At 43.0% G+C, this 26,869-nt stretch overlaps 3 long non-coding RNA genes across 11 annotated transcripts; 2 read left to right on the top strand and 1 right to left on the bottom strand.

The window, feature by feature from the left end:
- The first annotated feature begins 51 nt into the window (after positions 1–51).
- LOC127296628 (uncharacterized) lies at positions 52–26,460 on the top strand. Its single transcript, XR_007848597.1, has 3 exons — positions 52–181; positions 25,552–25,880; positions 26,102–26,460. It is a non-coding gene; the product is annotated as an uncharacterized lncRNA (long non-coding RNA).
- Positions 10,993–19,716, top strand: LOC127296627 (uncharacterized). Of its 9 annotated transcripts, none has more exons than XR_007848591.2 (7): positions 10,993–12,019; positions 16,796–16,914; positions 17,246–17,295; positions 17,453–17,574; positions 17,685–17,838; positions 18,422–18,500; positions 19,421–19,716. It is a non-coding gene; the product is annotated as an uncharacterized lncRNA (long non-coding RNA). The 9 variants fall into 9 exon arrangements; XR_007848596.2 differs by having other exon boundaries at positions 18,645–19,716; XR_011743928.1 differs by having other exon boundaries at positions 18,422–18,696.
- On the bottom strand, positions 12,677–15,432 carry LOC127296629 (uncharacterized). The gene is made up of 2 exons (XR_007848598.2): positions 14,368–15,432; positions 12,677–14,293 (listed from the first exon to the last, which is right to left on the bottom strand). It is a non-coding gene; the product is annotated as an uncharacterized lncRNA (long non-coding RNA).
- Positions 26,461–26,869: the final 409 nt, after the last annotated feature.

Raw genomic sequence — 26,869 nt, 5'->3', positions numbered from 1 at the left:
AGGCCCGCTTTAAGATACGTGCTGGGCTTGTTGCGCTGGTTGTGATAATATTACAGCGAGAGTGAGCGTCTTCCCGAAATATCCGTCCGAAGAAGCGACGCCTGCCGCTGAGCGCTGACGCCGCAGCGACTGGACTGACGATCTCCGAGCGTCCCCTCTCGCTCGCCGGCAACATGACTCGGTATGATCTTTCCCCTCCGCGATCAGCATTGTGTTTTGGCGTGTGACGATGGCATCCTCGTCGCGTGTCTCGTCCTGGCGTGTGACGATGGCGTCCTCGTCGCGTCCCGGCGATCGCCGAATTTCCCCATCCTCGACGGAGTCCTTGTGGCTCACCATGCTCGGGCGCGCCTCCTCCTTCTCGATTCCAAGGAGCTCATCGTCGATTCGAGGGCGCTCGGTGCGAATGAGATAATCAAGTTCGGCGGCGCGATCGCTTTTCCCCGGCACGACGCTCGTATCCCGTCCTGGCCGTTGCCGCCGGAGTCGCTCTTTGGCGGGGGAGATGCGGCTCCTCAGACGCAGAGACCAGATCCGACGCCATTCCCAGCCTCTATTGAGGAGCTCATCATGCCACGTCCCCGGGCTCTTCATCAACAATTCACGGTGGCGCAGCCGTCGCGTAAGGGAAGACCACCTCATTGATCCAGGGCGGTGGAAGGATTGGCTCGTACCACGGTCGCCGGCGGCGGGAATTCTCGGTGGGCCGCCATGGCCATTGGAACCAGAGATCGCCCAGTCGCTGGACCTGGGCTGTGGCCCAAAAGCCCTCTCGGCCATGGCAACGCGAGATCCGAGCACGTGTCCTGATCCTACGACCTCCGCTTCTCGCAACAATGGTGGTCGCCGCCAGGTAGGGACAGGTAACCCTACGCCTCTTATACCCAACCCCAGCGCCGCCACCGGATCAGATCTCGACTCCCTCCTCGCCCATTTCTGGTAAAAAACTAGGGTTCCTCCTTCCCCCGCTACCGAATCCTTCCGTTGGTGGAGTGGGAAAGTAGCCGGCGATCCTCGGTCCTTTGCTCAAGTGGCGGCTTCTCCTCCGCGTGCTATGGGTGATGGCGGCGGCGGGCGTTTCGGCCCGGGCAGGGGAAACCGAAACCAGCCGGCAGCTCGTGGGCGCGGCTGGCATGTCTGGCAGAGGGAGGATGTTCCTCAGACTTCCTCCAACAACACCAGGGGCTCTGGCTCGCTGCAGTCCGATGACCGTTGGGAGAGGGCAGCGAGGGAGTCGGAGCAGCGCCGGCAGGAAGCTATCTCCTCAGCCCCGTCTGGTAAGACCATGCTTGCTCAAGGGCCTGGTCCCAATCGTCCCATGGCTGCCGCTGATCCCCCTCCCTGCCTCCATTGCAACATCTCTGGACATTATACTGCTCGTTGGCCTACCATTCGCTGTGATCGGTGCAAAAAATTGGGCCATGTTGCTCAGATCTGTCAAACTATCCTACCCTGGGAGTGTGTTCCATCAATGTGTGGGTTTCAGGCTCATGGGCGTGGCTTCTTCTATATGCCGGACCATAGTTCTGCAAAGCAGAGCAAAGAGAGAGCCAGCAGTGTAGTGATTACTGTGTTGGAGGGGGACATAACTCATAGAGAGCTTGAGAAAGAGTTCAATATCGCTTTTGGAGACAGTTGGAGATGTACAACAAGATCCTTGGGCCCTAACCAGTACATTATGAGGTTCCCTACTGCTGTGGAGGTTGAGCGTGCTGTCTATTATGGGGCTAAGATGCATCTCAAGACAGTAGATGCGACTCTGAGGTTATCTGCCTGGACAGCCTCAATTGGGGCCAAAGCTGTCCTGCAGAAGGCCTGGGTCAAAGTGAGCAACATTCCCCTTGATAAAAGATGTGATGCCAATGTTTTCTATGCTGGTGGGTTGGTTGGTGTCTCTCTGGAGTTGGACCCTTCGACCCTGCACAAGCCTGAGTATGTGATACGTCTCCAACGTATCCATAATTTCTGATGTTCCATGCTTGATTTATGACAATACTTACATGTTTTGCTTGCACTTTATAATGTTTTTATGCGTTTTCCGGAACTAACCTATTAACAAGATGCCACAGTGTCAGTTCCTGTTTTCTGCTGTTTTTGGTTCCAGAAAGGCTGTTCGGGCAATATTCTCGGAATTGGACGAAATCAACGCCAAACATCCTATTTTTCCCGGAAGCATCCAGAACACCGAAGAAGAGTCGGAGGAGAGCCAGGGGGCCACCGGGAGGGTGGGCCGCGCGGGCCGGACACGGCGCCCCCCTATGGGGAGGCCACCCTGTCGACCCTCATGCGCCGCCTCTTCGCCTATATAATCCCTTTCGACCTAAAAACACAGTACCAATTGACGAAACTCCAGAAAGACTCCAGGGGCGCCGCCGCCATCGCGAAACTCCAATTCGGGGGGACAGAAGTCTCTGTTCCGGCACCCTGCCGGGACGGGGAAGTGCCCCCGAAGCCATCTCCATCGACGCCACCGCCTCCATCATGCTCCGTGAGTAGTTCCCCCATGGACTACGGGTTCTAGCAGTAGCTAGTTGGTATTCTCTCCTCCATGTACTTCAATACAATGATCTCATGAGCTGCCTTACATGATTGAGATCCATCTGATGTAATCGGTGTTGTGTTTGTTGGGATCCGATGGATGATACATTATGATTAGTCTATCTATAAAGTTTGTGAAGTTATTGTTGCTGCAATCTTGTTATGCTTAATGCTTGTCACTAGGGCCCGAGTGGCATGATCTTAGATTTAAGCTCTATATTATTGCTTAGATTGTATCTACAAGTTGTATGCACATGTCAACATGTCAGGAACCAAAGGCCCCGAAGTGACAAGAATCGGGACAACCGGAGGGGATGGCGGTGATGTGAGGATCACATGTTTTCACGGAGTGTTAATGCTTTGCTCCGGTACTCTATTAAAAGGAGTACCTTAATATCCAGTAGATTCCCTTGAGGCCCGGCTGCCACCGGCTGGTAGGACAAAAGATGTTGTACAAGTTTCTCATTGCGAGCACGTATGACTATATATGGAAAACATGCCTACATGATTAATGATCTTGATATTCTTTCTTAATGCTTTGAATCCTATCAATTGCCCAACTGTAATTTGTTCACCCAACACTTGTCACTTATTATTGGAGAGTTACCACTAGTGTAGATTGCTGGGAACCCCGGTCCATCTTTCATCATCATATACTCGTTCTACATGTCATTGGAAGTAGTATCAACTATTTTCTGGTGCCATTGCTCCTGTGTTACTATTATCACTGTGTATTCTTGTTACTACTGCTCTCATATCACTGCTACTTTCACATCACCCCTGTTGCTAGTGCTTTTCCAGGTGCAGCTGAATTGACAACTCAGTTGTTAAGGCTTATAAGTATTCTTTACCTCCCCTTGTGTCGAATCAATAAATTTGGGTTTTACTTCCCTCGAAGACTGCTGCGATCCCCTATACTTGTGGGTCATCAAGACTGTTTTCTGGCGCCGTTGCCGGGGAGGCATAGCTCTACTCATAAGTTCACCTGGGGAGTACACTCCACCTCTCTCTCTGTTTTTATTTTGTTTTATTTTGTTTCGCTTAGTTTACTTTTGCCTAGTTTATTTGTGCTTAGTTTATTTCTGTCTAGTATTACTTTGCTTAGTTTCTTTTTGTCTTGTTTTATTCATATACCCAAAAATCCATAAAAATTTGAAAAACCTAAAAATTAAAAACTGCTGTTATGGGAGAACCAACAACCTACTTGGAGCTTATAGAATGTTATAATAATTATAGAGAATCAAGAACTGGTAAAGTAATGAGTGCTATGATAGAAAAATTGAATACAATGGCTAAAATCTTGCTTAAACGCCATGATATAAACTATTGCTCTCAACAGGATACTAAACATCTTAAATTTCAATGTGGCTTTAGTGAGGAATTTTTAATTAAGAACTATAATCGGAATTGCTATATTCATTATGGGTTCGAAGAGGTAGAACAATTTGTCTTATTTATGGGAGCCTCCGAGATAGAATCCTTCATGGTTAAGAATTATGAAACTTGTGTTGCTTGTAAGGACCTTAAAGATTATGTCTCTTGTATCCTTAATTCTTGCATAGAATGCTACAATGGTAATCCTTATATCATTGATTTTAAAGAGAGACTCATTAATGCACAAGAATGCACTCACAATTTGCAGGAACCGGTGGAAGAAGAAATTGATGAACCTGAAAGCTCATTGGATGAAAAAGAAGAGGAGAGCGACGAACAAAAGGAGGAAGAATGGATTAGCTACCCATTCCAACCTTCTAATGAGAGTAACTCTTTATCTCTTACATTATTTGATTGTCCTCCATGCTTACCGGAAGAGGTTGAATGTTATGTTCCTGTGGATTCTCTTGAAATAGTACCTACTAGTAATACTTGTGAGAATAATTATGCTATTGTTATCTATGATAATCCATGCTACTTTGATAAATCTTATGATAATGCTTTGTTTGTGCCTGATGTCGAAATGCATGGTACTAAAGATTTTTGGTTGGCAAATGTTTATGATAAAGCTCTAGATGATGGTCCTATGTTACTTGATACTATTAATTGTACTACTAATGAAAATGGGATTGGAGAGTTCTTGACTTTATCTATGTGTCCCATATCTCTTGAGATTGATCAATCATCCTGTTATATAATTGATAAAAGTGGATTCGAAAGTTTTAATCCAACTATTTTTGAACTTGATAAAAATTATGTGTTTGAAAATCATGAAAAGTATGCTGCATGTGATAGTTATATTGTTGAGTTTGTTCATGAAGCTACTGAAAATTATTATGAGAGAGGAAAATATGGTTGTAGAAATTTGCATGGCACTAAAACACCTCTCTATATGTTGAAATTGTTGAAATTACACTTGCTCTCTCTTCCTATGCTTGTTACTTTGCTTTTCATGAACTTGTTTATTTACAAGATTTCTTTGCATAGGAAGCATGTTAGACTTAAATGTGTTTTGAAATTACCTCTTGATGCTCTCTTTTGCTTCAACTCTTATTTCTTGCGAGTGCATCATTAAAACTGCTGAACCCATCTTAATGGCTATAAATAAAGAACTCCTTGGGAGATAACCCATGTGTTTATTTTGCTACAGTACTTTGTTTTATATTTGTGTCTTGGAAGTTGTTTACTACTGTAGCAACCTCTCCTTATCTTAGTTTTGTGTTTTGTTGTGCCAAGTGAAGCCTCTAATCGAAGGTTGATACTAGATTTGGATTTCTGCGCAGAAACAGATTTCTATCTGTCACGAATCTGGGCTATTTTCTCTGTAGGTAACTCAGAAAAATATGCCAATTTACGTGCGTGTTCCTCAGATATGTACGCAACTTTCATTAGTTTTGAGTTTTCTGATTTGAGCAACGGAAGTATGTCTTTAAAATTCGTCTTTACTGGCTGTTCTGTTTTGGCAGATTCTGTCTCTGTTTTTTGCATTGTCTCTTGTGGACTTTAAGCGAGGTTTTCTAGACATGGAGAGCTGTAGCTAATGTTTTATTGAGTTCTTGCAATGTGTCACTACAGGACCAAGGTGGATTCAAATTTTTTGAGTACTAACCCCTCTAATGAAGTTTATGAGAAGTTTGGTGTGAAGGAAGTTTTCAAGGGTCAAGAGAGGAGGATGATATATGATCAAGAAGAGTGAAAAGTCTAAGCTTGGGGATGCCCCCGTGGTTCATCCCTGCATATTTCAAGAAGACTCAAGCGTCTAAGCTTGGGGATGCCCAAGGCATCCCCTTCTTCATCAACTTATCAGGTTTCTTCTATTGAAACTATATTTTTATTCGGTCACATCATATGTGCTTTACTTGGAGCGTCTGTGTGTATTTATTTTTGTTTTTGTTTGAATAAGATCGGATCCTAGCAATCCTTGTGTGGGAGAGAGACACGCTCCGCTTTTTCATATGAACACTTGTTCTTCGTTTTACTTTTAATGTTCAATGATAAAAGTTGGAAGCTACAATACTTATGGTTATTTGGTTGGAAACAGAAAATGCCTCATATTGTCTTGAATAATTTGACACTTGGCAATTGTTTTGAGCTCTCAAGTAGATCATGATTAAGTTTTTTCATGTAGTTTAAACCTATTAGTGGAGAACTACTATAGAGCTTGTTAAAATTGGTTTGCATGATTGGTCTCTCTTAAGGTCTAGATATTTTCTGGTAAAAGTGTTTGAGCAACAAGGAGGACAATGTAGAGTATTATAATGCTTGCAATATGTTTTTATGTAAGTTTTGCTGTACTGGTTCATACTTGTGTTTGCTTCAAATAACCTTGCTAGCCCAAAGCCTTGTACTGAGAGGAAATGCTTCTCGTGCATCCAAAACCTTGAGCCAAAACCTATGCCATTTGTGTCCACCATACCTACCTACTACATGGTATTTCTCCGCCATTCCAAAGTAAATTGCTTGAGTGCTACCTTTAAACAATTCAAAATGCTTCTCAATTTGTGTCAATGTTTTATAGCTCATGAGGAAGTATGTGGTGTTTTATCTTTCAATCTTGTTGGGCAACTTTCACCAATGGACTAGTGGCTTCATCCGCTTATCCAATAATTTTGCAAAAGAGCTGGCAACGGGATTCCCAGTGCCAAATTAATTAACAAAAATAGACACTCCTCCATGGTATGTGATTGTTGGACAGCACCCGAGGATTCGGTTAGCCATGGCTTGAGAAAGCAAAGGTGGGGAGGAGTGTCATCATAATGAAACTAAAATAAAAAGGCACTCCTTCATGGTATGAGATTGTTGGCAGGCACCCGAGGATTCGGTTAGCCATGGTTTGTGAAAGAAAGGTTGGAAGGAGTGCCATCCAAAAAAATAAAATAAAATGGGAGCCGCTCTTTGAAGGTTTGTCTGGCGAGGGGGTTAGAGTGCCCACTACCATTCGTTGACAACAACAAACACCTCTCAAAACTTTACTTTCATGCTCTCTATATGTTTTCAAAACCAAAGCTCTAGCACAAATATAGCAATCAATGCTTCCCTCGTCGAAGGGCCATTCTTTTACTTTATGTTGAGTCAGTTTACCTACTTCCTTCCATCTTAGAAGCAAACACTTGTGTCAACTGTGCATTGATTCTTACATACTTGCTTATTTGCATTCATCATATTACTTTATGTTGACAATTATCCATGAGATATGCATGTTGAAAGTTGAAAGCAACCGCTGAAACTTATATCTTCCTTTGTGTTGCTTCGATGCCTTTACTTTGAATTTATTGCTTTATGAGTTAACTCTTGTGCAAGACTTTTGATGCTTGTCTTGAAAGTACTCTTCATGAAAAGTTTTGCTATATGTTATCTATTTGTTAGCAACTATAGACCATTGCCTTGAGTCACTTCATTCATTTCATATGCTTTGTAATAGTATGATCAAGGTTATGTAAGTAGCATGTCACTACAGAAATTATTCTTTTTATCGTTTACCTGCTCGGGACGACGAGAAACTAAGCAGGGATGCGATACGTCTCCAACGTATCCATAATTTCTGATGTTCCATGCTTGATTTATGACAATACTTACATGTTTTGCTTGCACTTTATAATGTTTTTATGCGTTTTCCGGAACTAACCTATTAACAAGATGACACAGTGCCGGTTCTGTTTCTGCATTTTTGGTTCCGAGAAAGGCTGTTCGGGCAATATTCTCGGAATTGGACGAAATCAACGCCAAACATCCTATTTTTCCCGGAAGCATCCGAACACCGAAGAAGAGTCGGAGGAGAGCCGAGGGCCACCGGGAGGGTGGGCCGCGTGGGCCGGACTGGCCGCGCCCCCTATGGGGAGGCCACCTGTCGACCCTCTGCGCCGCCTCTTCGCCTATATAATCCCTTTCGACCTAAAAACACAGTACCAATTGACGAAACTCCGAGAAAGACTCCGGGGGCGCCGCCGCCATCGCGAAACTCAATTCGGGGGACAGAAATCTCTGTTCCGGCACCCTACCGGGATGGGGAAGTGCCCCCGGAAGCCATCTCCATCGACGCCACCGCCTCCATCATGCTCCGTGAGTAGTTCCCCCATGGACTACGGGTTCTAGCAGTAGCTAGTTGGTATTCTCTCCTCCATGTACTTCAATACAATGATCTCATGAGCTGCCTTACATGATTGAGATCCATCTGATGTAATCGGTGTTGTGTTTGTTGGGATCCGATGGATGATACATTATGATTAGTCTATCTATAAAGTTTGTGAAGTTATTGTTGCTGCAATCTTGTTATGCTTAATGCTTGTCACTAGGGCCCGAGTGGCATGATCTTAGATTTAAGCTCTATATTATTGCTTAGATTGTATCTACAAGTTGTATGCACATGTCATATGTCCAGGAACCAAAGGCCCCGAAGTGACAAGAATCGGGACAACCGGAGGGGATGGCGGTGATGTGAGGATCACATGTTTTCACGGAGTGTTAATGCTTTGCTCCGGTACTCTATTAAAAGGAGTACCTTAATATCCAGTAGATTCCCTTGAGGCCCGGCTGCCACCGGCTGGTAGGACAAAAGATGTTGTACAAGTTTCTCATTGCGAGCACGTATGACTATATATGGAAAACATGCCTACATGATTAATGATCTTGATATTCTTTCTTAATGCTTTGAATCCTATCAATTGCCCAACTGTAATTTGTTCACCCAACACTTGTCACTTGTTATTGGAGAGTTACCACTAGTGTAGATCGCTGGGAACCCCGGTCCATCTTTCATCATCATATACTCGTTCTACATGTCATTGGAAGTAGTATCAACTATTTTCTGGTGCCATTGCTCCTGTGTTACTATTACTGTTGTTGTGTTACTGTTACTACTGCTCTCATATCACTGCTACTTTCACATCACCCCTGTTGCTAGTGCTTTTCCAGGTGCAGCTGAATTGACAACTCAGTTGTTAAGGCTTATAAGTATTCTTTACCTCCCCTTGTGTCGAATCAATAAATTTGGGTTTTACTTCCCTCGAAGACTGCTGCGATCCCCTATACTTGTGGGTCATCAATATGTCAGAGTTCTTATTGGTTGTCGTGATGTGGAGATGATCCCTGCTTCTGCGGAAGGCTGTCTTGGGGATAATTTCTATGACTTCTTCTATGAGATTGACAAAATTGTCGTGGGAGGTCCTCCTAAAACACAATCTTCTGTGGTGGTGGGTGCCCATTCGGGAGCTCCTTCTCCTAAAAGGGCCAGATATGATCAAAGCAGCAACCTCCATGATGAAAGTTCTAAAGAACAAAACCTTGGCAGCCAGTCTGATACAGTTGGGCACACCAGGAAACAGGATGATGTTGTGGTGACTGACATTAACACCGAGTCAGACTCACAGGAAGATGATGAGGCTGGGAGCTCTGAGTTGCTCATTGAGACCATGGCTAGAGAGCATGAGGCGAAGATTGCAGCTTCTCAAGCTGTTCCACCTGCAGTTTCTCAGGCAATTACACCGAATAAGTGGCTGGTTCCCTGTCCTATTCTCCAAGAAAACAAGACGTTGTCTCCTACAGAGGTTCCGCTGCAAAATATGCTTCTTCCTTATGCTCATAACCTGTCTGCTGGATCTTGGCCTTCTCTGCCCACCATTACTGAGATGGCGGAGAATTCCTCATCGCCACCTGCTGGTTCTCCGGCGTACATTGTGCAATCTCCAGACTCGGCGTCTATGTAGGAGGACAAATCCATGCCTGATGACACCAGATGCAGCACCAGGCTTGCGGGCAACGTCAACATGGACATTATGGAGAAAGTGTCCGAGGCTGCGAGGAAGAGAGATCTTGAAGGTATGTCGACTCACTCATCCTTGCCCGTCCAGAACTCCTTTGCTGTCCTCTCTAATGATGAGCTAGTGTTGCGTGCGCAAAAATTGGGTGTTCATATTCCTGATAACAATTTCTCCTCGGTTGATATGCTTAGAGATTTGGAAAATGCTAGAAATGACTTGGCTAATAAAAATGTTAATAAATCCTCACATGCTAATACCCTTTTCATTGAGGATAACACAGGCGAAAAAACCCCTTTATCTATGGACTGGGCAGATAATTCTGACAATGAAAATACTTTTGTTATTGTTGAAAGTAGGAAAAAAAGATCTGCTAGGAAGAAACCTGTTGTAGTTTGCTCTAGGCCTAACACTCGAAGTAGATCAAATGTTGCGAATATCTCTGATAACAAATCTGCCCAGAATCCTGGCAGGGTTGTCAGAGAGAGAAACAAACCATCTCGTTTTAAATGAAAGGTGCCTTTTGGAATCGTAGAAGTGTGGGGAAAAAAGGTATTGTGGCCTACATCAAAGATATGATGCATGATTATTCCCTTGATTTCATTGGTATCCAGGAAACCATGAAAAAAGAGTATAAGATGAGTTTTTTCCGTAAGCTGGATCCCAGCAATAACTATTTCTGGAAGTGGATTCCTTCTGTGGGCAAATCAGGTGGTATCCTTTGTGGCATTAAAATTGACTAGGTGGCGGTGGCGCGGCGGCACGCCGCGCCCGTGCTATTGATTTGTTGGCAACTTGGCATAAACGGCAAGTGCTATCTACTCTTGAGTGCTAACTTTTTGTAATGCTGGTGTGAGTTGTTCATCTTTAGGCAAGTGCTATCTACTCTTCAGCGTTAGTTTTTTTTAATGTTGGTGTGAGTTGTTTGCGTTTGGGTTCATGTATGAGCTATTAAGAGCAAGACCTTGAATAAGAGACATAACGTCTTTTTTTTCAAGGATGTGTAATCTGGTTGTGGGGATCAGGATATTCTTATCTAAATCAACATTGGCATGGATTTTCATTTACATGTTAATGACTGCCTTGGCTTTATGCGTCACAATTTTCTCTGTATGATTGGCCTGACTGTCCGCTAAGATTTTTTTGAACATTGTTAAGAATTAATTTTAGTAGACAGTCTGAGAGTGGGAGCCTGAGACTGGGAGGCAGCAGTGCGGAAGTTATGTGGATAACGGGGCTTCACCGCTTTAGTACTGAATCTATCAGCAACAACGCAACTCAGCCACTCACGCCATAGTCCACCGTCCCCTTCCTCAACTCCATCCCCAAATTGGAAGACTCACCCCCTCCTCCCAAAATCCATTGACATATCTCACGCGCCCTGCCACCAGCTCCATCAGCACCACCGGCTGGGTCTGTTGTCCCCTGCTCCAAGAATCAGCCGGTGGATGGCCAAGTCGGCAAGCAGCGCCTCCGTGTCTGCGTGGAGGAGGACCAGTGGCGCGCTCCACCACAACATCACCACCGAGCAGCTCGTGGTGTCCTTCTTCGCAGTAGGAGCTGACCAACCCGTAGCTCCCGGCCGACGCCGTGGCCTGCGTCAAGGTCAGCTACGTTGTGCTGCGGCTTCTCCAGCGAGACATCCTCGGCGGCTCGTCCTCGTTGTCACGCACGGTGACGGGTGATCCCGCTGTCGCAGTCCTCTCCTTCAACCCTCGAGCCTAGCTGCCGCACGGAGCGGCATCCTCTCTCCGCCCTGCCTAAGTCCGTCGAGCAGCCAGCAGTCAGGTTTGCTACGGCCCCATCGATTTCGGTCCGTGGAGGAGCTCAGCCTCCGTGGATCCCTCAATGTCAGCACCGCCAACTTCGGCAGCCAGCAGCGTTGGGGCATGTCAACTCGCGCTTGCGCAGCTCCTCGGCTGCACCTCGTCAACCCAAGGCAAGCCCCGAGCGACTGTGGCTAGGAACGGAAAAAAATAATCAGTGGAAAGCGAAGGAGGGGGCTGGGGGCGATAGGGATGGCGGCGGACAACATGTTCTCTCGTCGCTTGTTGTGGGTCGCTTGGGCCGCCGCTGAACAGGAGCGCGATGGTCAATCGCTGTGGGGGACGAACGGCCTGCGTGTTTGGGGCAGAGGGCAGCGCGGAAGAAGTTCTGTCCGTCAGGAGCCACTGAAGACTATTAGCGTGGCACACCGTGTCGTAAATGGGAGCACGCAGCCAGGAGAGAAGCGGGATAATGCAATGGACCGACGATGAGCTCGAGCTGACTGTGGATTCAGTCATCAACAGGCGGTATGTCAACTCTTTCTGTATTTGTTCGATAGCAAGGACTTTATTTCTTCTAACAATTGTGGGCACCTAAAGGGAAATTCCACGCAGTACAATATATAGCATAGAGTAGACACTGGGGAACGGTAGTTGATAAGAGAGCTGAGCGCTGGTCATGCATCCCTTTTATGCAACCTAAGTGAGCATGTCGCCTGCGATATGAGTCTGTTGTAGGAAACATGTGAGCTGTGAAACCATCTCCATTAGCTGCAATTTCTTTAAATTAAAGAGAGCTGGAGTGAATAAAATGGTTTAAAATATCTGGAAAGAATTTTGTTTGCTGCTACTAAGTTATAATATAAAAGGTAACAACAACAGATGAACTGATCATCCTATCAAGTTTTCTTTTTTAAAACTGATCTAGGTTAGTTAAACGATCATCTTTTGAAAAGGAGAATTATACGTGCATTTATCATTAGGCGAGCTCAAACACGATATGTACTATTTTGGCAAATATAGCAGAATGAGACGTGAGTGTCATCCCGGATGGAATGTTCAGAACCTTATCACCATCCAGATTTGTTGATCTGCTTAATGTAGCAACAACATCTTGACACATAGTGTAGGCGGTATCACCCAAGAATGAACACATGAGACCGAGCACTGAGGCTGGAAGTGGCATAAATAAGGTAGTGTCTGAACAAAACAATGGAGAGCACAATAAAATTAGTAAGCAGAAAATGGTACCTCATATTACAGTCATATGAGGTAGGTAAAAAATAAATGTATGTTGCAACTCAGTAAGTATCTCAAACTATCAACTCACTTACAATAGTTTTTATTTGATCTCTAAACTCGGGTTTAACCCTGTCTCCTACCTTAGTAAGCCAAGCCAACTCTGAATACTCTGAATACTATGAAAATGCCTCCTGTTCCTTTGTTTCCAAATGTTCGAAGCACGAAGGATATACATCAAACAGTAGCTTATTCCATAATCGTGCAGTTGTGGAGATTCTACTACTCAGATCAAGGCTCGTGTCCCAAACAATCCCCAAAGCGGACACTGCACTAAAATGGCAAGTGAAAAACAGATGGTTACTTGTCTCCCTGACAAAATTAACATTGGGAATAGGACAATTTCTCCAAACCAACATGTCTGGAGCATTGATTCTATCCATAGTCAGAAGCCAGGCGAAAACTTTGGGACACATCATACATTTTGTTTTCCAAACCTTAGGAAGAAAAGGAACACGACAGATATTTCTGAACACAAACCTGTAGTATTTATGTGCTCTGAAATCCTTAGCTCCCCACGCATAACTCCATTCATCTAGCTGCAACACCTCACTCTAAATATTATTGACATACTCGTCCAAGATATGCAACTCCTCATGAGCTTCCAGAGACAACGGCAAAACAAAGTGGATGGCTAGGTCATTCTTCTCCAAGTACTCTGCAATACTAACATCTTTTAGATCTGAATAGGAGAATAAATGAGGTTATTGATGGTGCAGGATATCATTTGCAGTACAGACGTATTTCCATAATAATACTGTGTCTCCAGCCTTGAATGAACAATGCTTGATTCCTCTGAAAATATTAGACAAACTGCACATGTCTCGCCACCAAAACGATCCACGGGGAGAAATAGCATGTGGTACACAGTCTGAAAAATATTTGAACCAAACTAACATCAACCAAGGAACGTCATGTTTGTGAGAAGGAGACGCATATCAACCAAATCAGGAAACCCAGCAGGAACTTCCCCTTTATCGAACACACTTCCTGCGAATAACAAACAAAATTTAGAAACTTGTCAAGATTAACATCATGTAATGTTTGCCCGTATTCATATGAGTCAATGCACATTTAATATTGGTGGAAACATTGATATTGAAGGAAGCTTAGTAGCAAGTTTCTTGCAGTATAACGAAAGAAATACATTATGAGAAAGGTAAATGAAAAATAGAGCTGTTTCAGTGAATATGGTCCAGCCACAGTTTTTGATTTGCTCTTCAAGTTATCATGAAAAATCACCGATGACATGCTCAGCATCTGTGCAGCAATGGACATAGAACATCACCAATACCTGGCGAACCTTGTTCTATAAATTACCATTAAAGATGATATGGCAGACATAAGCTGATCTTTTTTCTTGCTTCTGAGGTCCTGATATGAGGCCAATATATCATTCCAGTAGATGCAAAAATTGCTTCTTTTGAGATAGCGATTTGCATCAACAATTCAAGACATACTTTGTAGGCCTCTATGTACAAAATCACTAACACCTTGCAGTACCTGAAGGGAAAAAAATTAGGCACATTGTAGATCGAACTTAGTAACAACAAAAGAATCAAATCCGTAGATGGAACCTTCCTTTAATTTAGTCGTTCTCTGAAGTTGTATATTTGATTGGATCGCACACAGCCTTCCATTGTGTTGCCCTGAAACATCAGTTAAATCTGAGTGTATATTTCGTGCAGATAACAAATAACTTTGTTAGCAAGTAACTATACAATAGATGGAAACCTAGCATTTCTTGGTTACATTACAGGAAAACAGTGTGTGTTTTGTCAGCAAAGAAACATAAGTGTTCAATTATTTTTCTTCGATAATGGAGTAGACATTGACACAGGCTAAGACGAATCCCTATAGCTAAGTCTAAATAGTATGTTTATGAGTGATAATAACTGAGTGAAGTATCTGAATATTTGAAGGTACCTCTCATTAGTAATAATAAGGTTCAAGTGGAGCAGTTTTTGCCAGGTCGCTTGGTCCCTATACTCCCAGATTTGGGGGACACACAATGGTTTTCGTTGAAACCCTCCAGGCAACAAATCTTTCACTAAGAATGGCTGCATAGCTACCCTATTGTTTTCCCTGCAATTTTGTTTTAGTATTGGTTGATATGAACCGCCGTAGAAATCGTAGTTCCAACAATGCAGAAATCAAATATAAATTGATACCTTAGAACGATGTTGAGAACACACAAACCTAAACACCTAGGTAAACAAAAAGATACCAGTATAATGGAATAAATAAGAGGGGGAAAAAACCTAGGCTCACAAATAGATTGAAAACAGGGAATTAGTAAGAGGGAAGGGAGAGAAGCCTCACATGAACGACGGGATGGAGAGGAGGCGCAACGACATCCCTCAACGACTCGGCAACTCCTGTCCAGTCAAATCGGCGCCTCTTGTCCAATCGAACCGCCACCGCTCGTGAAGACCTGGCTGCGCGACGCGACACATCAGGCCGTGGGCATGGCGGCAAGGGCCGGCCAGTCGAAGCCCTGGGCATGGCAGCAAGGCCCGGGTAGTGGAAACCCTCCACCACGCAGGCGCATGGCCCTCGCGGCCATCCCATGGCGTTTCCGGCGCGAGCTCCTCCTCCACGCCATCAGCCACCTCGGTATGTTGCATGGTAGCGAGAGAGGGAAAAACGTGGGGTGCAGGCGTGCAGCAATCTACACTATTTAAAAAGGAGGAACATGTTCCTTATTCTGCCTACCTCTCAATACGTCTAAGTTTTCGTCGTCACAAGCGATACGTCGAGTCCTTTCGCCATCCTCCATCGATAGCACCCAAATGGGCCAAAGCCCAACAAACGCTTCGTCTCTAACCTACAGTCTGATCCCTCGCTTTGTCTCTCCGCAAACCCCGCTCGTCGCCCAGTCCTCTCACGCTGGGGAGATTGATCTGGACGATCTCATCGGCCTCATGCGGAGGAGGGTCCTAGCGTCCCTAGCCCGCCGACCTCTCCCATCTCCCCTCAGCCTTCGATCCGCGACGTCACCGTCGGGGAGTGCTGCGTGGAAGAGGACGACGTGATGGAGACGGCTGGCTCGTGGCGGCGGCGAGGCCCTACAGAGGTCGATGGCCAAGATTCGTGCCCAAGCTCCTGGTGCGCACCGCGGCTGTAAAAGAGGGCACGATCCAATCTAACCTGTATGGCTCTCTACGACCAATCTAACCTGTATGGCTCTCTACAATCCTGTTCTATTTTGAACCTCTTCAGATTGGTTTATTGAGCGAAGGACGAGCTATACGGTTACACCGACGACTGCTTGAAGCATACCAGACGTTGTCAGTGACACTAGGACGGAAGGCCACAATTTTTGTTTGATTGGTCGCTGGTGGCTATTGCATCCACGCAACATGCACTGAACTCAATATACTTGGATTTCATTGCCCAAATTATTGCTCTTATGTGTAGAACGTCGATACTACTCTGCAATTTGGCCGAATTGGATACAATTTCCTGATGGTATGTGAGCAGTCGGTGTTGTCCGCTCAGATGTGTCTCCCAATTAGCAGTGAGTGGTTATAATTCAACTTGGGATGTTGAACAGTTGATGTGCTTCTTGCACTGCATTGTCCAGTTTTCTTGTTGCCATTGGCGCTCTGCCACAGCTCCACCCAGCGACCATTGGGCTGATGTGCTGTGCATGGATATTTTCACCGTCAATGCATCTTTCAGGTTAATAAGGTAGTTAATGTGGTACTGAATTGAGGTTTAACTTTCTTTTTTTTAAAAAATAGTCATTCTTCCGTATGATGGAGAAATATTTGGGAATATCATTTATTTCTGGACTTCTTTACCATCAATTATTTTTGTGTTTTAAATTATAACTCTGCACTATTTCCTCTCCGAGTTATCAAACCTCCACTGCATTGAATGGGTATAGCCTGTACATATGGTTAATTGGTGAATTTTATGTGAAGTGAAATATTGTAACTTCAGTGCTTTCTGTTCAGTTAAGCTTGGTTGCTACTTTAAGTTCTACTCACTTGTTTGCAGGATGTAAACGCTGTGCTAATGTGGCTCAGAGGTTTTTGAATCTGATTAGGATTTTGGGCGTGCAAGAGTTTACAACCAATCAGGGACTAAGAGATAATTCAAGAAGCCATTAAGAGCTGGTGAGCCTGTCTACGCCCACTGACTACCTTATTTGCTAAGCATCTGTCAACTACCCTAACATACCTACTGAATGTGTTTTCTGCAATAAGTGCTTCATCCTACTAACGACTCACATTATTCTGATAAACTTGAGAACTTCCTTGTGTATCCAGTAGGGTTGATTGAATCCATTCATTGGATTTTAGCTGTGTAACTTTGTATGAACTGTATCCATGATTTGTGTTTAGGAATGGAGACTCAAAGATGGATGGAAACCTCATTGCTTTGTGTTTTATGTAGAAAAGAGTATCTCCTGTAGTAATCTTTAATTACTCTGCGATTTGTGTTTAGGAATAGAGACTCAAAGATGGATGGAAAAGGAGACAGAAGGTATCTTGCATGTAGGGTTTGCCAGCTACTGATCATTTTTTACACTTAATATCTTAGTCAGCAAAACTATTTCAAAAAAAATGCAATACATATTGGAAGCAAGTATCTTTCTTTCTATGATTTTTATTGTGTGATATTAGTATTCAACATCTTTTCTGCTGTATTTAGTACCGACGCTGGAGACATCCTGTGGTGGCGGCACCCGAACCTGCGACCCCTGCGCCCCTAGCTGCACCGACCAATGACTAGACGCCACAGATGCTTCTTCTGCCCAGCTCCAGCCACCGAAGGTAAATTCTCCACTGTAAATTTAGATGATAATCTGTGATGTTAAATGTGGCCTTTCAACACCTTTGGCTGGGAGAAAATTTGGTCCATGACTCGTGGATGTTAATGTCAGGTATGGATGAGTTGTTACTCTACATACATCCATCCATCTCAGATTAAAGCAAAGATGCTTTGAGGTCTGTGCTAAAGGTTAAATTAAGAGGTCATGGTACTACTACAACTTATGTTGTGCTAGCCAATGCTACATGAAGCAAGAGCGGATGTAGGTAATAATCATTTTTGCACATAGATTAGTCAATATTTGCACTGTCATGTTTTCCTTTTTCTATTTTCTGAAATTCTAGGTTGCTCACTGTCCAAATTGAACTATCTGGATATATAAAGTGTAAACGAATGTGATGTCATGATCTTCTTGCTAGCAAAAATTTGAACTTAGCGTATCGTTTTTGGATTTGAAGGTTATTTATGTCATCCAATACAACCACGATCCCATTGCATGATTTTCATCGCAAAAGAGGGGGCCTATCATATACTGACAAATTAAGTATGGAAGTTATGCAAGTGACATGGAATGGGTTGGAAATTTGAGTTATGATGCACTGATAAATATAAACAGATCTCCTTGACTTTATCACCTGTTGAATTCCACATATTGTTTATGATTAGTGGTATTGCGCTACTATAAGCTACGAAGCACCATATGGTAGTTGAAAGCCCATCACTTAATTTTTTATGTTATTCTGGTCTGCATTACTTTTCAAATATTCTCCAAGTGTATGATAATCAGAACTACATATAGGTTATAAACACACTAGGGCATTCTCTTTTTAATGAATATTTTGGTTTCAGAAAATGATACTCATACTCCGGAAAGCATTATTCTCTCCTAAGGCAAGCCAAATCCGTTGTACGGCAGATACTTCCGCAGGTGCATTACCGAATTTTCTGGTTAAATACATTACAAGATGTTTCCCGCGATCAGTTATATCAATTTTTGCACCCCCAAGTCGACCATGATAACAAAAATGTATCCCTTCCCCCATATTTGGCTAACTGTCCAATATTCAGGCAGGTACCCTTCTGTTGAAAATGCCTAATTATGTGTTCTCTTCAATCTATCAATAGTAAGAATTGGTGCCCATGCCTGATTTTTTACTGTTGAACTGCATGGCTCCTGTACCACTAGAATTGTTCAAGCTATAATTAGGAAGTTGATTGCACAAAGGTATGAATATAGAAAATTATCATTTACAGCTTCACTCGAGGCTGTAAATGATAATGTAACAGAGCTTTGTATATTGTAAGGCTTAACTATTTGGAGTTGTTGACTTGAGTGAAAACAGAAAAGTAACGTTTAACAATAATTAAATTCTCCTATGTACTGATTTTTTGTATTCCCTACTACCACTTCACTGTAATGGTTTTCCATGTTTTATGTCCTCTACAATCGAATTGTTTCTGGATGGTTGCATGTGTACTCATGAGGTGTTCATGTTCTATAAATTTCCAAAATATTGGCTAAGTCTACTGCATGGTTCTAACAACCTAATGGTTATGTTATACTACATGGTCAATGCAATTCGGTTTGCTAGCCAAATTTTTTTTTGGGTTGGATAAGCCAGAGACAAAAATAGAAAAAACTGAACTCTCACCGTACTAATCTGCTATGGTGGAGGCACTATCTGCTTTAACATCAGAACCCACATGTTTGAGATGACAATCAATTCGAGTTATTATGTACTCTGCAAGTGCACTACAAAATGGCTATTTGTAAGCATGGTAGGATACTATAATTGTATATTTGTGAACTAACCCTTTGCAACCATGCTACTCTATTTCACCTTACAGAAGGATTGCATCAGCGAAACCACCCATGCATATCCTCACCCCACTGAAAGTATCAACTACAGTAAGACACATCCTTTATTTCAAGAGCCACCAAAGGCGATCGGGTTGGGTGTTGCTTCCTAAAAGATGTTGATATTTGTGGGTCTCGAATTGCAGAACTACAAGAATATATCTTGCTAAGACACAGGCAATTAAGTCTTGATATGATGGTACAAGAAATTGTTGAAGGTTACAGCCAGGATCATCGTGTATGAGTGGTGAACTAAACGTTCAATCTATTGGTGTTCAGGGCTTCATAGCACGATCCACAGACCTCTGTTGTCTTAGCATTTGTAGGCAACTTTAGGAGCTGGCAACGATAATATCCTCTATTGGCACCCATTTTCTTGGTTTTCAAGGTCATCCTCTTTTGAAGCGGTTAAGGAATCGCTGCCTAAAAAAATTAGCATCCGCACCACTAAACTATCGACGGAGTTTTTTTTTACCACAACTATTATTGAAGATTTGCTAAGTCTCTTTTGTATGTTTGAAACAGAAGGCTAGGATCCAGGCTGTTCAGTTGTACCTGTGTTTTTGCAGCATCTACGTTTTGTGAGACAATAGTACATCCAAAAGGAGAGGTTTTTGAGTTGACAGTTATGACGGTCTAGAACATATGTGTGGGACTTTTACCACAGAAGAGTAACAAGAAGGCCTAGAACTACGCAGATGCGCAATAATGTTGTCTTGTTATCGTGTTTGGTATTATCATGTTGTAGGATATCACTGATTTATTTTGAATTTTATAGTGAGTTGTGAATTATATATATGCATTGAGAAATGAAATTTGAGAACCCGTAGCAACGCACGGGCATTTTTACTAGTAGGGAGAAAGATTGGAAGAGAGATGGGGATAGGGACTCGGGTTCACCGCTTTGACCAGCCGCTTTGACGAAATCTACCAGAAACTTGTGGATGTAAATGGAAACGATCCAAAATAATAGGAAGGCAGGAGGGAGGCCAGCAGCCGGTTGCCGGTTTCCACTCTTCCTCCAAAAAAAAGTGGTGCAAAGAGCAAACGTTGGAGGGGAAAAAAGAAAAGGTACGTGTCACAGAATAATTGGATGAATCAGTGGATAAATAGGCAATGAACAGTGGGCAAGGCAAAGGGAGCGCTGTAAATCAGCCACCCTTTATATAGGGTATAATTCCCTGGATGTAAGTGCGGTTAAGCTTGGTCGTTTCATGCTTCAATTTGTGCTTTGGGATAAAATGAAAAAATGTAATTGGGCCTTGATTGTGGTTTATGGTGCTCCACATGAGGAGGATAAGCCAGATTTCCTTACTGAAATGTCCTCTTTTTGCCATAATCTCCTTATGCCTTACATTGTAGGGGGTGACTTTAATATTTTAAGACATAGTGGAGAGAAGAACACTAATTTCGTAACCAACCACTCTTCTGACCTCTTCAACTCTGTTATCCATACCCTTGGTTTGCGTGAAATCTACATGCATGGAGGGAAATTTACTTGGTCTAACAAACAAGCGTCGCCTACCTTGGAGAAGCTCGACAGAGTTCTCATGTCCCCTGATTGGGAGGACCTTTTCCCTTTGGTTTCGGTTAGGAAGCTAGTTAGAGAGCTCTCTAATCATAATGCTCTCTTGCTTGACTCGGGCTCTATCCCTATTGGCAATGTTAAGAGCAGAGAATTTCGTTTTGATACGACTTGGTTCAAAAAGGATGACTTCCTTCCTTTAGTAACTGAGATTTGGAGGAAAAAGGTGTATAGCAATGATCCTATTGGCATCATCAACATAAAACTGAAACGTTTTAAGAAATTCTTTAAAGGCTGGGGCTCAAATATTTATGGCCATGCCAAGAAAAGAAAATTGGAACTTAAAGAAGAATTAGCAACTCTTGAGGCTTTTGAGGAAAGCTCTGATTTACCCCCTTCTCTTAGCATTCGAAAAACCATTATTTCTATTGAACTCATGGAGTTATATGCTAATGAAGAACTCTTGTGGTATCAAAAATCTCATGAAAAGTGGCTCCTTGAGGGGGACTCGAATACTAGCTATTTCCATCGTGTGGCTAATGGCCGCAAGCGAAAAAACACCATGCTCTCTTTAAAAGATAATGACCTTGTGATTGAAGGGACATATAATTTGTTAGAGCATGCTACAACTTACTATAAAAGCTTATTTGGCCCTGCACCTGGCAACATCTTCAAGTTTAATCATGATATGTGGGAATCACATGAAAAAATTAATGATGTGGACAATGAAATCCTTAGCAAACCTTTTACTATGGAGGAGGTCAAAGATGCTCTTTTCTCTATGAAAAAGAATAAAGCCCCGGGTCCCGATAATATTCCTATTGAGTTTTACCAACATTGTTGGGACATTGTTAAAAGTGACATCATGAATTTATTTTATGCCTTCCATGAAGGTTCCCTGGATGTTCAAAGGCTTAACTATGGTATCATAACCCTCCTTCCTAAAATCTCGGATGCCGAGAAGATAACTCAATAGAGACCTATTTGTCTTCTCAGATGCATTTACAAGTTGCTCACCAAAGTTCTTACTATTAGGGTGGAGCCTTTCTTGCAAAAAATCATTAGTACCCATCAAAATGCTTTCATAAAAAACCGCAATATTGTTGACGGTATTATGTCCCTTCATGAGTTGATGCACCATACACACAGTAAGAAACATACGGGGATCATCCTCAAACTTGATTTCGAGAAAGCTTTCGATAAAGTGAATTGGGAGTTTCTCCTTGATTGTCAAAAAGCCATGGGCTTTGGTGATTTCTGGTGCAATAGGGTCAAGCAAATCCTTCATAATGGTACTATCTCGGTGAAGATAAATAATGTGATGGGTTCTTATTTTCAAAGTGCAAAAGGGATTCGGCAAGGCGATCCTCTCTCCCCCTTCCTTTTTAATTATGCGGTTCAATGCTTAACAAAAATGGTTTTGGAGGCCCAAGCCAATGGCTTGTTGATTGGTTTAGCTCCTGACCTGATTGATAAAGGGGTGGCGATAATGCAATACGCCGATGATACTGTCATTTGTATTTCCCATGATTTGGAGAAAGCTTTAAATCTCAAACTCCTCCTTTACATCTTTGAACTAATGTCGGGCTTGAAAATAAATTTCCAAAAAAGCGAGTTGTTCCTCATTGGAGGTGATAATACCATTGCTGATCATTACTCTTCTATGTTTGGTTGTCAAATTGGTACTTTGCCTATGAAATATTTAGGGGTTCCTGTTTCCTTCCGCAATCTTAAAAACTCTGATCTTGTTTTTATCGATGAAAAATTTGTCAAGAAGCTGGATGCTTGGAAAAGCGCCTCCTCATCTGGGGGCAGATTGGTGCTGGTGAATGCTTGCCTCTCAAATCTCCCATCTTATATCATGTCACTTTTCCTTTTGAACAAAACGTTCATTGAAAAGCTTGATAAGCACAGAAGACGTTTCCTATGGCATGGTAAAAAAGGAGAAAAGGGCTACTATATGGTAAAGTGGTCTAGAGTTTGCCGCTCTAAAAACAAAGGTGGCCTTGGGGTCAAAGACCTCCGTAAGCAAAACATTAGCCTTCTTTGCAAATGGTGGTGGAAGCTTGAAACGCAAGATGGCTTGTGGCAAACCATTGTCAAAGCGAAATATTTGAGAAGGAAAACGATAACGAATGTGACCCCTAAATTTAGCGACTCTCCATGTTGGAAAGCATTGATAAAAGTAAAAGATACTTATCTTGCGGGGAGGAAAATTTCCTTAGGTCAAGGCAACATTTGTAGGCTTTGGAAAGATACCTACATGGATGATGTTCCTCTTTGTGATCTTCACCCTGTTCTTTTTGATCTTTGTCAAATGCAAGATTGTACTGTCCAGCAGTGTGTGGACAGTAATTATGTCATTCCTTTTCGGCGAAGGCTTCATGGAGGCTTGCTTGAAACCTGGAATCGCATTACCTCCAAGCTTGAGAATCTTCCCTTGTCTAACACCTCTGACAGAATCTCTTGGAAACTAAATAGAAACGGTATCTTCTCGACCAAATCAGTTTATAAGCTCTTGGAGTTACCTCTAGCCGGTTCTCATAATAAATGGATTTGGAAAGCCAAAATACCTTTGAAAATAAAGATTTTCATGTGGCAACTTTGTAGAAATGCCTTGCCTACCAGGGAGAATTTGAGGAAAATAAATTGGATGGGTTACCCCTTATGCTCTTTTTGCAATCAGGTTGAGACAAATGATCATCTGTTCTTTGCTTGCAACACGTCCAAAGTGGTTTGGGGTGTCTTAGGATCAACAATGGGGGCTAGTTGTGCTCCAACAAATTTTTGGCAAACGATGGCTTGGTTTCATAGATTCAGTCCTGGTTTTGAGAGATTTTTTATGACTTTGATTGCGGCTACTTGCTGAGCCATTTGGACAGTAAGGAATAAAGTGACCTTTGATGATCATATGTTGAGGTCTCCTAGTGAAATCACTTTCTCCTCTATTGCTTTGTTGATCTATTGGGCAGGGTTACTGAAGGCCGAAGACAAAAGCCGTCTGTCGATGGGCGCCCAGAAGATGATGACAGCAGCTTCGTCCATCTATGCTTCGCGCCCCAGCTCCGCCGCTCCAGGGCAACTGCTGATGATTACTGAAGCCTGATCTTGCGCCTGATAGAGTCGTACCCTTCTTTTGGTTGTTGCTTGGATCTGTTCCAGAGTTGTTGTGGTGGTTTCTGACATCCCTAGTCTCTGTAGCTTTTGGATCTTGTCCTTCCATGTGGAGGTCTATGTGTGTGTCGCTTGAAACTCTAGTTTGTTTGTGGTATCAGGTTTTTGTCCCATGGCGGGTATTCGATGCCGAATACTTGCAGTGGGTTTCCTGATAGCACCAGCTCGCTTCCGTTCATCCTACTCCCCTTTCTTCATTGTAAAAATATGACTTTGTAAGACCTGTTATTTCCGTTATTGCAATGGAAAGGGGTGGAAGCCTGGTTGGAAAAAAAAAGCATTGTGTTTTGGCGGCGTTGGACGAGGCAGCCGATAGTGATTTCGGCGGGGTTGGGGATTGGGGAACCGACCTTGGGATTGGGCTTGGGGGGCTGGGGGTCGAGGCTGCCGACGCGGCGGCGGTTGGTGGTGCGATCAGAAAGGGAGAGAGTGAGAGAGAAGAGAAGGGGTTATGAGAGTGAGGAAGAGATGATTGAGCTGGTTGACGCGGCCCCCGTTGCTGCCATGCTTGGGCTTCGCGACAGAGGAGAGGCTTAGGTGATTGCGCTAGATTGTTCGTGCAGGCATTTTCGCGTGCAGCAGGATTTGTGGTTATTAGATCCATTATTCTTGTTTTTTTTCTCGAAAATGCATTTTTCATGTATTGCTAGTTTGGTTTAGTATTGTTTAGCCAAGTGAAGTAGAAGTCCTAGGCCCCCGCAAAAAAATAAAAGTAGAAGTCCTAGGATGGGTAAGTTCTTTTAGATGTCAAATAGGTTGGCTGAATTCTGTGTTAATCGAGTTGACACTTGACACCAATTGCCAGGTCTGCGTGTTTGTTTATGTGACCAGTGTTTGGTTTATAATATCAGTGTTTGGTTTATAAAATCCAGATGTCTCCCTTGTATGGAGAGGTTGATTATTTCTTCAGGAGAAAAATAGAAAATGCCACAAGAGAATTTGGTGACTTTGAGACGTGGTGTTTACAGAATTTATAAGGCTTTGCACTGCTGGACAATGATATGAGATTGAACTGCTTCTCTGGTCTTGTGATTGCCTGATTGGTGATTGATTCTTCCTTGAGGTCCTCTCCGGACATACTGTTTGGTGAAGTTCGTTGTTTATAATAGTTCTGTGTTCTTACAATGCATATGGTTGCTTCTTCTACTTTTTGCTGAGTTCAATAAAAGGGCTGGGTACATTACTACTGCTTGCTAGCCGTGGGATCTACATGTACTTTGCGCTTGTGTTACATTTCTGTTTATCAAATCAATCCAGACGCTTATAGTCGTTGTCGTAGCTTAGTATTGTGTTGTTTTGTTTCCACATATTTGCTTTCATTATTGCATCATCAGATATGGATCTTTTTGACGTTTCGCTGAAGTATCAGTTCTTTAGGTTTTCAGTCATCTTCTACTGAGAAATTTCTATCTGAAATTGCAGCTCCTTTGCCAAGACGTATGGGTCCTGACTCCTGAGCCAAGGACAAGAGTAAGATGGCAATGAAGTGTGGGTTCAACGACGAGGATGAGGAGGATGTGGCAGAGATGCCACACACAAAGAACTTAAAGGAGGCCACTCACATAGACAAGATCACAAAGGAAGCTTAGGCTAAGGTTATGGTGCACAGGAAGGTCTCTGCCTTGACTGCCGCCCTGGAGACCACCACATGCCCCATCCCTGCACCAGAGAATGCCCCAGCCCCAACCGCTGTTCCAGAGACCGCCGCAACCCTCGCCCCGGCACTGGCCCCAGCAATCAACTAAATATGGGTAAAGCTTTTTCCTCAGTTTTTTCCTAAAAAAATTAGGTAGATGGTATGATGGTAAATGATCTAGCATGAATAAAGGATGTGTTCACTCTCTTAACTATAATTTCTTATGTATGGTGGTTTGGATGTTTCACAGCTTCAAGTCTTTTGAAATCTTTTAAATATTTATAATTTCCATTTTAAATGGTCTACATGATGTCTGATCGTTTCCATCCTCCGCAGGTGAAGGGACTTGATTTCTGATCAAGAAATGACAACAATTGCCACAAGTCAAAGATTTCAGGAGAATGTTTGCATCAACTGGGTTTTTTTGGTTTCCTCTTTTTCTCAGTTCTTTTGTAATGGTGATCAGTCACAAACCTTTAAATCAGCTGAGTTTGTTTCTTGAAACTGGTTGAAGGGGACCAGTAAATGATGGTAAAGGGATCAGTTTAGCCGTGGTATCCAAATACAATCTGATGGTAACAATGTGGATAGCTTTACATGCATTTGTCTGTGTTCACTCTGAGATTATGTCTTTCTCATTGTGGCGGTCCATGATTATTGTGCTTTCATGTGAGATCATATGTTTATTTGCTGCCGATGTGACGTTGCTTCCTTATTTTTCATCTTGTATGTACGAAAATACTGTGCATTTCAGATGTTTATTTTCTTCTGAACAAAGTCGCAGTATGCATGATCTGCCGAGAACAAGAACAACAGCTACCTAAAGTTAATTAAGCTCTAACAGTTCAGGCAGCACTGTCGATCCAGGACAGTCCGAGAAAGGAGTGCAGCATAAAAGAGAACAAGGTGTTCGTTAGACATGATAAATTACAAGTGTTACATTCCATAACGACAAGCCAGGTACCATTTTTGAAGGAATATGAACTATGCCTTCAGTTCACGGTGACCATGCAACATTACACAACCATATGGTAAGGTTTCTCAAACCAGTATCAGCAGCACTGAATCAGCAAGCTGAAACACAGAACACAGAAGCTCATCTCA

Source organism: Lolium perenne, chromosome 4, assembly GCF_019359855.2.
Source record: "Lolium perenne isolate Kyuss_39 chromosome 4, Kyuss_2.0, whole genome shotgun sequence".
In the NCBI taxonomy this organism is placed as follows: Eukaryota; Viridiplantae; Streptophyta; class Magnoliopsida; order Poales; family Poaceae; genus Lolium; species Lolium perenne.
Note: the sequence above shows the minus strand (reverse complement) of the source record. Positions and strands in the feature narration are given on the sequence as shown.